The sequence below is a fragment of the Kogia breviceps genome, chromosome 12 (assembly GCF_026419965.1).
Source record: "Kogia breviceps isolate mKogBre1 chromosome 12, mKogBre1 haplotype 1, whole genome shotgun sequence".
Taxonomy (NCBI): domain Eukaryota; kingdom Metazoa; phylum Chordata; class Mammalia; order Artiodactyla; family Physeteridae; genus Kogia; species Kogia breviceps.
This window is the reverse complement of record NC_081321.1, coordinates 4110409-4122837: the sequence shown is the minus strand read 5'-3', so window position 1 is coordinate 4122837 and position 12429 is coordinate 4110409.

Here is a 12429-nt window from a genome sequence, read left to right as displayed (position 1 = left end):
AAGGGGAGGGAAGGGGCGGGCGAGGAGAATGTCTAATTGCGGTGGAAGCCATTAGCTTTCTGGAAGAAAAAAAGCTCGCTGAAAAACCCAAGTTGCAAACTCAAAATGAAACAGTCCCGCGCGGCGGATGACAGTCGGGGCTGAGTACGGTGTTCCTCGGAAGGCAGCGGGTCCCCAACAATCACCTATTGATTTCAGTCAACGTGGACTTCCCGACTCAGGCCTTGAGTCACTCCGGATAAATAAGTGAACTTAACATTTTAAGACCCCATAAAGGACTTACTCAAACTTCAGCTCAGCCACCTTGGAGTGGATCAAAGAAAGCTGTAGGGGTAGGGGGTGGGGGACAGTGTGGGCGAGAGAGGTATTTTTAAAGTATAAATCTGCCCCGACAGGCAAGGACAGAAGCCGGCGAGGGCTCCCAGCCTCTTGACATCACTTGGTAACTAACCCAGCACGGCCTTTCCTCCACCTCCCTGCAGGGAAAGCATCCCGAGCCCTGGGTCCCCCGAAGAGGGGCAACGGGGGGCGGGGAAGAGGCGGGTGGTCGTCCTCCGGGCCTCGCCCACCCTGGGGAGAAAACCTGGGTGGTGAGGCCTCAAGTCTCGGGAGCGGCGAGCCGAGGGGCCCTCTCTCCCCTTCCCTCCCCCCCAACCCCAAACCCGTCTGGCTTTACTGAGAAATTCCGGCGGGGGGCGGGGGCGGGCGGCTGTGAAGGGGAGGGGCGCGGGCGGATGCCCCTCTCCCCGCCGCCCTCTCGGTCCACCCAGACCCGCGGGTGCGGGCGCTCCCCGCGTGGCAGGCTCGCCCCTTCAAGTTCCCCACTGACTTCCCCTTCCGATTACGGACTGTTCCCGAACTGCAACCTCACAGCGAATCCGTCCCCCAGTGGTTCAGGCTCGAAGGCTCGGGGTGGGGCGTGCGAGGGTGCGGAGGTTGGCAGGAATGTCTCCGCGAGGCTTGGACTGGAAACTGAGTTTTCCCTTTCGGTCGCCACTCCGACCATGTGTTAAAACTTTAATTTTGCTTGCTAAAAAGCACTCCTCCTCGCACGCGGGAAAAGGCACGTTGCCTTCTGGGCAAACCTGCGCATTTTCATTTGAGTGTAGCCTTAGGTTTAGAGAAAAAAACCAAACGTCTGTGCTCTGGCTTTTAAGTCAAAACTGGTCACTGTAGGGAAAAAAACAACAACAACAACAAAATATTGGCTCTTCCTTATTCCTTTTTCACCCCTCAAGGGGTGGGGGGAACTCCTTCCCTTTGTAGGATCAATGATAACCTTTAGCGAACGTCAGTTTTACTGGACTTTTATTCCCTCCCTGGCCGGCTCACCACCCCTCGCATTGCGTTGTCTCGGTTGGAAAGTGTACAAACCCCTGTAGGTGCAGGGTGTTTATAGGCACATTTCTGCAGGAACCTGCAGCGCTCAGCACACTTACGCCCCAGCTCACCTGGCGGATGCCGCCCAGCCAGGTGATCCCGCCGTCGGCTACAAGCTTCGTCCTCCTGGGGGCGCTCTGGCGGGGTGGGGGGAGGGGAGTGAGTTCGGGCTCAGGCGCCCCCACCTCCCCTAACTCCCCCCCCCCCCCAGAGCAGAGCGGTGTATTTCTCCATTTAGGGATGCACTGGCAGTCAAAACCGAAAACCCGACGGTCACTTGAAAGCAGATGGCCAGGGGTCCGAGTATCGGCTCCGCGAGCCCGGAGCACCAGAAAGGAAGCCGAGGAGGGGTGCAGAAGGAGGGGATGGGAGGCACTGGGAAGGGAGTAGAAGCAAATTAGAAAAATGTGCGAAGAGGGACAGGTCGGGCACTGGAGATCACGGGGACAGAAGGTGGGTGGGGACGAGCCGCCGGGTGGCTCCCCGCGCCAGGCTCTGGGACCCAGGTGTGAGAGCGCTTCCGGGACCCGGCACGGCCGCCCCCGCCCATGGCAGCCCTGGGGCGCCCCGACCCTGCGGGGATAGACACGGGCCGGCCTGCGCTCGCCAGCCGCCCTCCCTGGGTCGGAGCTTGAACCCGGGCTGCGGGCCTCGTGCGGCAGATGCGACAGGCGTAGATCAGGAGCGCCTGCCGTCCGTTCACCCCCCTCGCATCTTCGTCCCCTCCCTTGGAAAAAAAATAAAAAGTAAAGAGACCCGAACTTTCCCCCTCTTCCTGTCTGATTCAGCTGCCTCACGCGGCCGAAAATAGCCCTGGAAGTGCCTTCGCTTTATTAAAGTGACTTTTCCAGTAAGATCTGGGGCGGGGGGCATGTGCCCCCCGGCGTCGGCGGGGCCCGGCCTCCGGGAGTAAAGGGAACCGGCCGGCTCGCTCCTTCGCCCCCCCCCCCGGCGCCCGGGAGGGGCCCGCTGGGCAACGGAATCGCGCCTCCGCCGGAGGAGCCACCACGCGGCTTTTTCGCGGAATTTTGACGTCACCCACACGTGGGGGGAAGGGGCTGGGAGAGCGAGAGGAAGCGGCGGGGGCGGGGGCGGGGGCGGGGGCGGGCGGTGGCGACGGCGTGGCCCGCCCCTAGCGGAGGGCGCCCCGGCCTTGCGCCCCCGGCCGCCCGGCTCGCTGGGACCCGCTGCGCGCGCCCGCCCGGAGCCAAATGGCGACCCCCTCCCAGGCCCTCCCTGCCGCGCCCCCGCACCTTCCCCCACGAGTAGCTGCGTTTTCTCCCTTTGCAATCGCGAGCTGCTCTCAGCTCCGGGAAAAGCTGATTCCTTTGCGTTGCCGTCCGGTTGCGCTCCTTGGCGATGTCAGCTTGAATATCGCGATTGCTGGTCGCGACGCGCCGCCACCTAGCTCTCCGCCGTCTCTCCAGCGGGGGAGACGTGGGTGTGCTTTCTGTTCCTCGGTAATGAGTTCCGCACTTACTTGGACGCCAGTTTTTTACGCGCGACTTATTCCTCCCTGGTCCCCCCGCCCCATCCACTATTTCGATACCAGCTGGGTTGGCTGACGCTGGGAAAATTACATGTGACATCCATCTCCCGAGGATGCATAGGAGCAGTTTTGGACGGATTTTACTGTGTTAGGAGCAAATCCGTCTAGAAATAACGCCCGTCAAAAGAGTTCCACAAATAAATGGGCAAGCGTTTAGGGCGACTCCCCTCCCACTCGCTGGATACCCCCAGGGTGTCCGTGCTCGTGGAGGACCTTTTAGACCCCGAGAGCTAAACACTGCAGCTGCAGAGTGAGTCCGCGCACCTTCATTTCCCCTCCATGTGGGCAAAGTCTTTTTAATCTTTCGGTCTGGGGGGTGATATCAGAAGTGTGCCATTCTGAAAACCCACGGTGACAATGCTGAGTTTATACTGAAATTGACAAGGAGCTCTGAGCGACTATTTGGGAGAAAAATAGTCAATGTGAACTGGGTTTTACCTAGATGAGGTATAGAGAATGTTGCAAGAATCAGATGCAGAAAGCTAGGGGCTTCTTTGAAAATGTGCTTGTGAGGTGGAATTACTTGTTTCAAATGTAAAGGAGAAGCTTTCTGTTTGAATCAGTTATGAAGTGTGGAACTGTTTCTTTTTGAAGATGACAGACTTTGGTTATGACCATTCTTCCTCGTTTTAACACATTCCCTCTATTTTTAACTTATTATTTATTTCTTTTTCGTTTAATGGTTGCTGTTCTGACCCAAGAGACTTTGTTTTTTTTCTTCTGGGGGGAAAAAAAGAGTTAAAATTAATGAAAATGTCAATACTTGCTGTTGAAGGTCAGTCTGAGTGAACTATATTGAAGAGAGCTTGCTTTCTGGTGCCTGATTTGATGAACACTTGATTTGTATGTACAAAGGTAGAAAAACAGAATAAATTATTGAAGAAAAAAAAAGGGAAGGAGCCAAAGGAGTGTTTAAAAAACCAAAAGGACAAATGTCTTTTAAATTTTACTGCTGCTTCATTTTAGACATTTAAGTTCGGGGAGGTCATATTAAACGTTTTGTAGATTTAAATCCTTAGTAAAATGTCAAGACTACCCCTACCAGAAATGTTTCTGGAACAATAGTCATTTTTATTTGTTTTATAAAACTTAAAAATGTTTTTATAAACATTTTGCCCAAGTTCAAACGTTCATTTGCCTTTAAAATGTCCACTTTCCTAGTGTGATTGAATATTCTTTCGATTTTGTGGCTTTATTCAGCTGTGTATTAGTTACAACCAAATCGAAGCAATGTAAACTATTTCTAACATAGTCCTTATTTCATATTTTATTTTTCAGCCTTTAAACACAGAAATGGCCAGCATTTGTTAGTATAGTTTATAGCATAACTCTACAACACCCTGAATTCATATTCTCCACACTTTAAAAAACTCATTAATAAAAACCGGGGACATAATTTTCTTGTTGAGGTTTTGGGTTGTTTTTGTTGTTGTTTGTGGCTTTTTTCTCTGGTGGCACAATTCAGGAGGGAGATTGAAAATTTTTCTAAAATTATTTTCTTGGTGGTATTTTGTTGGCATTTTTCATTTGAAATGTGAAATAGATTGTTTTTAAAGTTTTATAATCTTTAAAAGGTGCACCTCTGGAGAGAGATGTTCTTTCTATTTTAGGATTGACCTGAAAGCAAGCAGTTTGTATGAGTATGCTAGACAATCCAAGCGAGGATGGATTTAGACTCCTAGGAGGAATGCGTTTCCTTTTTGCTCAGCCTGAAGTAAGGGCATCTGCTCCTACATGAACTTGAGACAAAGTCTGCGCCTATGCATTGTGTAAACAACTTAGAAAAGCACAAATTCAGAGGAGAGGGGTTTATGTGGAAGGTGACGTTAGAACAGAAAATCCTAATTTATTTCTGCTGTTCGCCATCTCAAATCACACTTTCATTGTGGTCCCATCAGCTATAAACCAAATAATTTTTTCTTTATGACATATAGAGGTGTGTTCCTTCAAGCCCTATTTAATAATGATGATGATGATAATACATAATAATAATTCCGCTGTCTCCTTCTCTTCCAGTGAGTGTGTGTGAGCCTTCACTTTATGTTTCTTTAAAAATTGTGATCGAATTGTAGGGAAATGGATTCCGAAGTTAGGTTTTTGTCCTGGGAAACAACACCAAAAGGGCTCAATTTTGTGCTTTTGAAAATAAAAAGTCACCAAAATTTAGTAGACCTATTGCTTAAGGGAAGAAAACAAAAATGCACAGGATTAAAAATGAACAGGAAAATTCCTTTGCCTAACTTACAAATCCTTTACCTTCATCGTGCCCACATATGTTTCCATTTTTGAGAGCAGCCAGGCGGTCTGTCTAGCTAATGCAAACTCAGGAGCTAAAGTCTTTCCTGGTGTCAAGGAAGATGTTCTAACGCGAAGGGTGTGGGTTTACGTAAAGGTTTTGGAGGAAGTGTCTTACATCTGGCATCTCACAGTCACCAATTATTTCAGGATCAAGAAATATCATTTTAAAGAAATATTTTGAGAGAGAGGGGAGTCTAGATCATGCGTTGCATCTGGACCAGCCATTTTGTGTGTGAGGTCTTCCTGAAATCATTTAAACTCAGGAAATTTAGTTGTTTTAGGTAGCAGCCCATGAGCTCCCTTTTGTATAATTCCAATAAACTGGTGAATAGCAAGTTTTTCTGCCCCCTACTTCTGAATATATATTCTTCTAATGTTTCTCTTTTTAAAATAAAATGGTGTACCTAATTTAAAATTTCCCTAACGTAATGTAGACTAAGGCTCCAATTTGCTTGCCTTTGTACAAGGAAATCATTCAGATAATTACTCTTTGTAGTGTAATTACCCGCAATTTTATGTCATCTAGCAAATGAGTTAAGTAAGTTGGTAAGCGAACTCCGGTGAAATTTGCTATACTTGGGATGAAAACCATACTCTATCTCAAGAAATCAAGGTCTGACCTTCCATTTAGACACTTAAGACTTTACCTAGGCAGCCTGTATGTTTCACTCAGTGGAACTCTTTTCAGATTTAGGGAAGCCTGGCTCTCTGTTATAGATTAGATGTAGTCTCACTTGGAAACAGGGGAATGGGCTGTGGACCCTCATGACATCTTGGCCCGTCACAGAACATGCCTTCTGCGTCTGGGAGTCTGCAGTTGAAATTCTATATAGTATTCATCGAGGTATTTATGCTGAGCGATCACATATGTGCTAAACTGATAACATCACAGGTCTCTGCACAGATACATCAGAGCATGTCGGGGGCACGCTTCAGATTTGTAAGGTAAAATTCAAATGGTTTTAATGAAGGAGTCAAATATGCGGAGGTTTCTGTGCTTTGGAGATTGCCTCTGGCTTTTGTGTTTTATTCTTTCATTTATTTATTTGCTACAAGCTGAGTCCTTACCAGGTGCCAAACAGCGTGCTAGGCACTGAGGATGTCGTGGGTATGTAGTTAGACACTCAGTGAATGTTTTGTAAGGCTGGCAGGAAGGAAAAAGAGGTGAATAATACAGTCCCTGTCCCTAACAAGCCCGATGTCCAGGGATCAAGCCTGGGAAAGAATTAACATCCTATACATGAATGCTTTAAGAAAATAATAAGACATAGAACAAAAGGCGTGGAATAAGATGCCATGCTTTACCCATCTTACACCACCTACCTTAACGCAGGAGCGTGGAAATTTATCTTTCCTTTAAAACTCAGTCTAGGCAAGTAATTATCCCTTGGATTGCATAGTAGTTTTAAAAATTATTTTTCTTAACTTATTCTTGAATATTGTTCTCAATAAACTATTGGAACTTGTTGATTGGATGTCTGGGTTACATGTCTGGGGTTTGGTCAGTCCTTTTAAGGTAGCAAAACCCCTTCTTGGTCCATCAGACTGCAAAGCAGTCCTTTCTTTGAGTAGCTGGTTTTCCCAGAGCATCTGTTTCTCCTCTGAATGAACCCTCCCTGAGTCTGACAGACTATTGATTAGCATTTCACTCCTTTGGTTAGGGAGGTTGAGGTCAGAGTGGATCATTTACTTGTCCTGAATCACCCAGATGTTCACAGAGCAGAATGTAGACCTCTGATTATAAGCTCAGTCGTCTCCTAAAATAGATGCAGAAAACATTGTCCTTGTCATTGGCACCATGGTGATGAGATGGCACCAGGCTAGCAGTCAGAATGCACACATTCTAGTTCCAGCACTGTGACCTGGGGATATCTTCAATGTTTCCATTTCTTTTTTTTCCTTTTAATTAATTTTTATTGGAGTACAGTTGCTTTACAATGTTGTGTTAGTTTCTGCTGTACAGCAAAGTAAATCAGCTATACATATACATATATCCCCACTTTTTTGGATTTCCTTCCCATTTAAGTCACCACAGAGCATTGAGTATAGAGTTCCCTGTGCTATACAGTAGGTTCTCATTAGTTATCTGTTTTGTACATAGTACTGTATACACGTCAATCCCAATCTCCCAGTTCAACCCACCCTCCTTCCCCCCTTGGTATCCATACGTTTGTTCTCTACGTCTGTGTTTCTGTTTCTGCTTTGCAAATAAGTTCATCTGTATCATTTTTCTAGATTCCACATACAAGCCATATTATATGATATTTATTTTTCTCTTTCTGACTTAATTCACCTTGTATGACAGTTTCTGGGTCCATCCATGTCTCTGCAGATGGCACAATTTCATTCCTTTTTATGGCTGAGTAATATTCCATTGTATATATGTACCACATCTTCTTTATCCACTCCTCTGTCAATGGACATTTAGGTTACTTCCATGTCTTTGCTATTGTAAAAAGTACTGCTATGAACATTGGGGTGCAAGTATACTTTCAAATCAAGTTTTTCTCTGGATATATACCCAAGAGTGGGATTTCTGGTTATATGGTAGCTTTATTTTTAGTTTTCTGGGTTGTTTTTTTTTTTTGTAATTGGGGTATAGTTGCTTTACAATGTTGTGTTAGTTTCTGGTGTACAATGAAGTGAATTAGCTATTTGTATACATATATCCCCTCCCTCTTGGACCTCCCTCCCCACCCCACCCATCCAGGTCACCACAGAGCACTGAGCTGAGCTCCCTGTGCAATACAGCAGGTTCCCGCTAGCTATGTGTTTTACACATGGTAGTGTATACATGTCAATCCCAATCTCCAAATTCATCCTCCCCTGCCCCCCCACCAACCATGTCTACACGTCCATTCTCTACATCTTTGTCTCTATTCCTGCCCTACAAATAGGTTCACCTGTACCATTTTTCTAGATTCCACATATATGCGTTAATACACGATATTTATTTTTCTCTTTCTGACTGACTTCACTCTGTATAACAGTTTCTGGGTTCATCCACATCTCTGCAGATGGCACAATTTCATTCCTTTTTATGGCTGAGTAATATTCCATTGTATATATGTGCCACATCTTCTTTACTCACTCCTCTGTCGATGGACACTTAGGTGACTTCCATGCCCTGGCTACTGTGAACAGTGCTGCAGTGAACACTGGGTCCATAATGTTTCCATTTCTGATGTCCCTGCCTCATCTACAAAATTAGCTAGCTGGAGTAAATGATCATTAAGTTCCCTTTCAGCCCTAAATTTCTAAAGTTCCTGTGGCTCTATCATCATCATCATCATCAAAATAGGAATCATATCTTATAGCGTCTTTTATGTTTTACATAAAAAATTCTTAAATTGTGGATTTAGGTATATGTATTCTCACTCCATAGGTATCTGGGAGATATTAGCTCATCATGGATTGAAACATTTTAAATTCATTTCCTTATATAGAGGAGCATTTTCTGCATGTTGTCAGCTGATGGAAAGACTTCTTTCCTTGTCCTAAAGTCGAAAGAGAAACTGGTAGTAATTAATAGGCAATTACATTTGGGAGAGTTTCTGGACAGTGCTCTATATAATTTTTTTAAACGTATGGTATATAGGGTCATGGAGAAAGCACTAGACTTGAGGTTGGAAGGGGTGGGATCTAGTCCCCATTATGTCATAGGCTGTGGAACTTGGGGCAAGACCCTTATGGGATTACCACATTTTAAGGTTGTCAGGGAAACCATGGGTCTCCCAGTCCGTACCCCCATCTATCACAGAGGAACCCCTTTAGAGCATCCCTGACAGATAAAAGTGATGTCTTTGCTCAAATATTCTACTGATGAGGAACTCACGTCCTCTAAGTTATCCCCATTGTCTGTTCTAAGTTTATACGTTCTGTCTTATTGAGCAAGATGCTCCATCGGCATCACTGGTGTGTGTCTGCTTACTATTGATGGGCCTCGAGCTAGGTGCTTTGCCTTATAGGATCTTCCCAAGAACCATGTACCATTAGGATCCTGAAGGACAGAGGGGTTCGATGACTTACTCAAAGTCATTGAAAGCTAGTCAGGGGCCCACAACCGCCTGCTTCCAGGCAATTTCTTCCCACATGTCTTGTCTCTGGCCACTGGGACAAGAGAGAACTAGCTATCTCCCTCATTTATACCGACAGTTGGTCAGATATTTGAGGGTGCCATCCCTTCATCCATTTCTCTGCAGCTCTTTGGTTGGATGCTGGCCCCTCAGTAGTGGGCTTCCCTCCTCTGGATCCTGACTAGTTCGTTGATACCCATCGCAAAGCGTGGTATCTTTCTTAATGTGTCACTAATGAGAAGGGGCAGCTTGGAACAACTTCAGAAACCTGCAGACCATCAAGGCGGTCGCGGAAAAACACACTACAGCCGTGGGCCGCCCTCTGACTCCTCTCCCTCCACTTACCTGGTACCATTGAGGCATCCCCCAGCACCACTGAGGACATACTAGTCCAGACAGGAAAGAGAAAATGGCTATCCCATCTTCTGGAGGCTGGTTTTGTTAATGAAACCCTAAATCGCACTCCATTTTCTCATCTCTAAGTTGGGTGAGTTAAACTATGGGTGATCTTACCTTACCTATGTTCTGTGGCCCCAGGGAACAAAACGAGTGATTCTGCTCAAATGTTAGGAAGAGGCATATTTCTGCTAACTTAAAGAGCTTCTTCTGCAACCCATTGCAACATAGCAAGGGTTACCTTTAGTAATCAAATAAAGGACCCATAGTAGTAACTCATTAGGGATGTGACAAGGAGATTGGTGAGTCACTTATGGACAATGAGCCTCGACGTGTCTCCTCTGTAACGTTGGGATAATAATATCCATGGGAGGGGGGTTGTAAGGAATAAATGTTTGTAGTGTACTTAGCACAGTGCTTTGGCGTGCTATTAAGCACTGAGATAAAGCTAAGTGGGGTTATTATTATAGTTAAACTCTACTCTCAGAATCAGTGCAGCTCTAGGAGTCCATGGAATTCTTAATGTATTTCATACACTCAATGAAAGTATGGACGTTTCTGTACCAGATCGTGGCTCTGGGGTGTCTCTACCTGCCATTTACACCACTATTGGCTAGTTACTCAGTGGCTTCTGCCAACATGGTTTAATCTCAAACCAGTTAATTCTAAACTTCCTATTACCTTGTCCTCAGAGAGACATGTACTCAGAGGTAATCTTCCAACCTTAGTAATCTTCCAGCCTATGCAAGGGACAAGGGAAAATGCATCTACACAGTCATAGAAGTGGAAAGAACCTTACACATTGAATCCATTATTTATCAAAGTGAGGTAGTTGGTACATGGAGCATTTGTATTTAAATGCTTTGAGGTTTATTTTAATGAGTATCAGAAAAAAACACAACATATCAAACTCATAGTTTCACAAATATTATAATGGTATTTAAGTTTTAAAAAAGAATCCATTTTTAAAAAATTAAGTAAGTTGAAGAAGTGATATATAGATACGGGTTTTTAAAATCTGGAAGGTTGTATGAAATTATTAAAGCTTGGAAAACAAACTCCAGTTCTTCCTTAGAAAACTAAGGAACAGCATCTCATTTACACCCATAATCATACAGCCTGCCAGTGGCAGTCTGGGACTAAAATAGCACCCCTCACTTCTGAAACTAAAGAAGTTAAGACTTTGTGTGGATTATTTTCATGGAATTGTTACAATTTACCCATGTATCGTTACAATTTACCCATGTATCGTTACAATTTACCCATGTATCGTTACAATTTACCCATTCTTCTTGTTTCTTCTGTCAGTATTTTATTGTGACTCACAAATGGATTCTGTTTTCTGGATGGCTTTAGATACTTCTTATTGTTCATTGTTTCTGTTTTAATGATTTTCCCTACTTTGAACTTTTGGACTGGCTGCCTTGCTTTTTTCCAGACCACCACTGCCTGTTACTTTTGCCTCTCCCAGTAGGTTTTCCTTCTGTCCTATCACCTTTCCAAACTTCTCTGCCTTTTTAAGGGCAGAGAAATGTCATTATTTGATTTATCAGTTCTCTGGAAAAGCTTCTTTCTCAAGCTTGTCATTATTTGACCTGACTCGGAGGTTGCTCTCTGTGAGCAGCCTTATCCCCAGTGTGTTTGCCCAAAACAATCAGCGGCAATTGTTTAACATTTCAACTACCTGAGGTGGTGATATCCATTGGGCCAACAAGAAGCGACTAAGAAAAGTAAAAGGAAACACTGGGAAATGTGCTGTCCATACAGGCTTTGAACAGCTCTGACATATTCTTGGGAATCTAGAAGGTCACATGCATGTGCATGGCTTTGCATGTACAAAGGAAAGACCTGAGGAAGCCCTAATTACTCACCACCAGTGGACCTTGAGCCTCTGTGCAGACAGTGTCAAGTGATAATTAAGAGTTTTAAACGGTCTACCACTTGCTGAAGACATGCCCCCACCCCCAACACACACACACACACACACACACACACACACACACACACACACACTCACTCACTGGATCTCTTGGCAAAGGCTAGGAGACATACTGGTTCAAGGCATTTAAGGAAATCTCTATGTAATCATTAGCTGACCATGAAGCAAACGAAACAGAGACTTCAGTGGTTATACATGACCAAGAATACAGACTTTATGGAATTAGTTCACGAAAGGCACTAAGTAAACAAACAACAGCAATAAAAACAACAAACACTGCTCTGTGTGTGTGTGTGAATCTGATTTGCAGGGTTGCCACCTTATATTATTTAAAACATCTAGTTTTCAATAAAAAATTATGAGACACACAGAAAAACAGAAAAGTACGGCCTAAACACAGGGAAAAAAAGCAGTGAATAGAAATCATCCCTGAGGCAGCCCAGACTACACAAACACTTTAAATCTGTTATTTAAATAGAAATCTGTTCAAAGCAGTAAAGGAAACCATCTCTGAATAATTAAAGTATAAGAAATAGAGAATATTGGGACTTCCCTGGCAGTCCAGTGGTTAAGACTCCACGCTTCCACTGCAGGGGCCATGGGTTTGATCCCTGGTTGGGGAATTAAGATCCCGCATGCCGTGCAGAATGGCCAAAAAAAAAAAAAAAAAAAGAAAGAAAGAAAAAAAAGAAAGAGAGAGAATATCAATAAAGAGACAAATTATTAAAAAGGATAAAACATAAATTGTGGATTTGAAAAATATCATGACTAAATGAAAATTTCACTGGCAG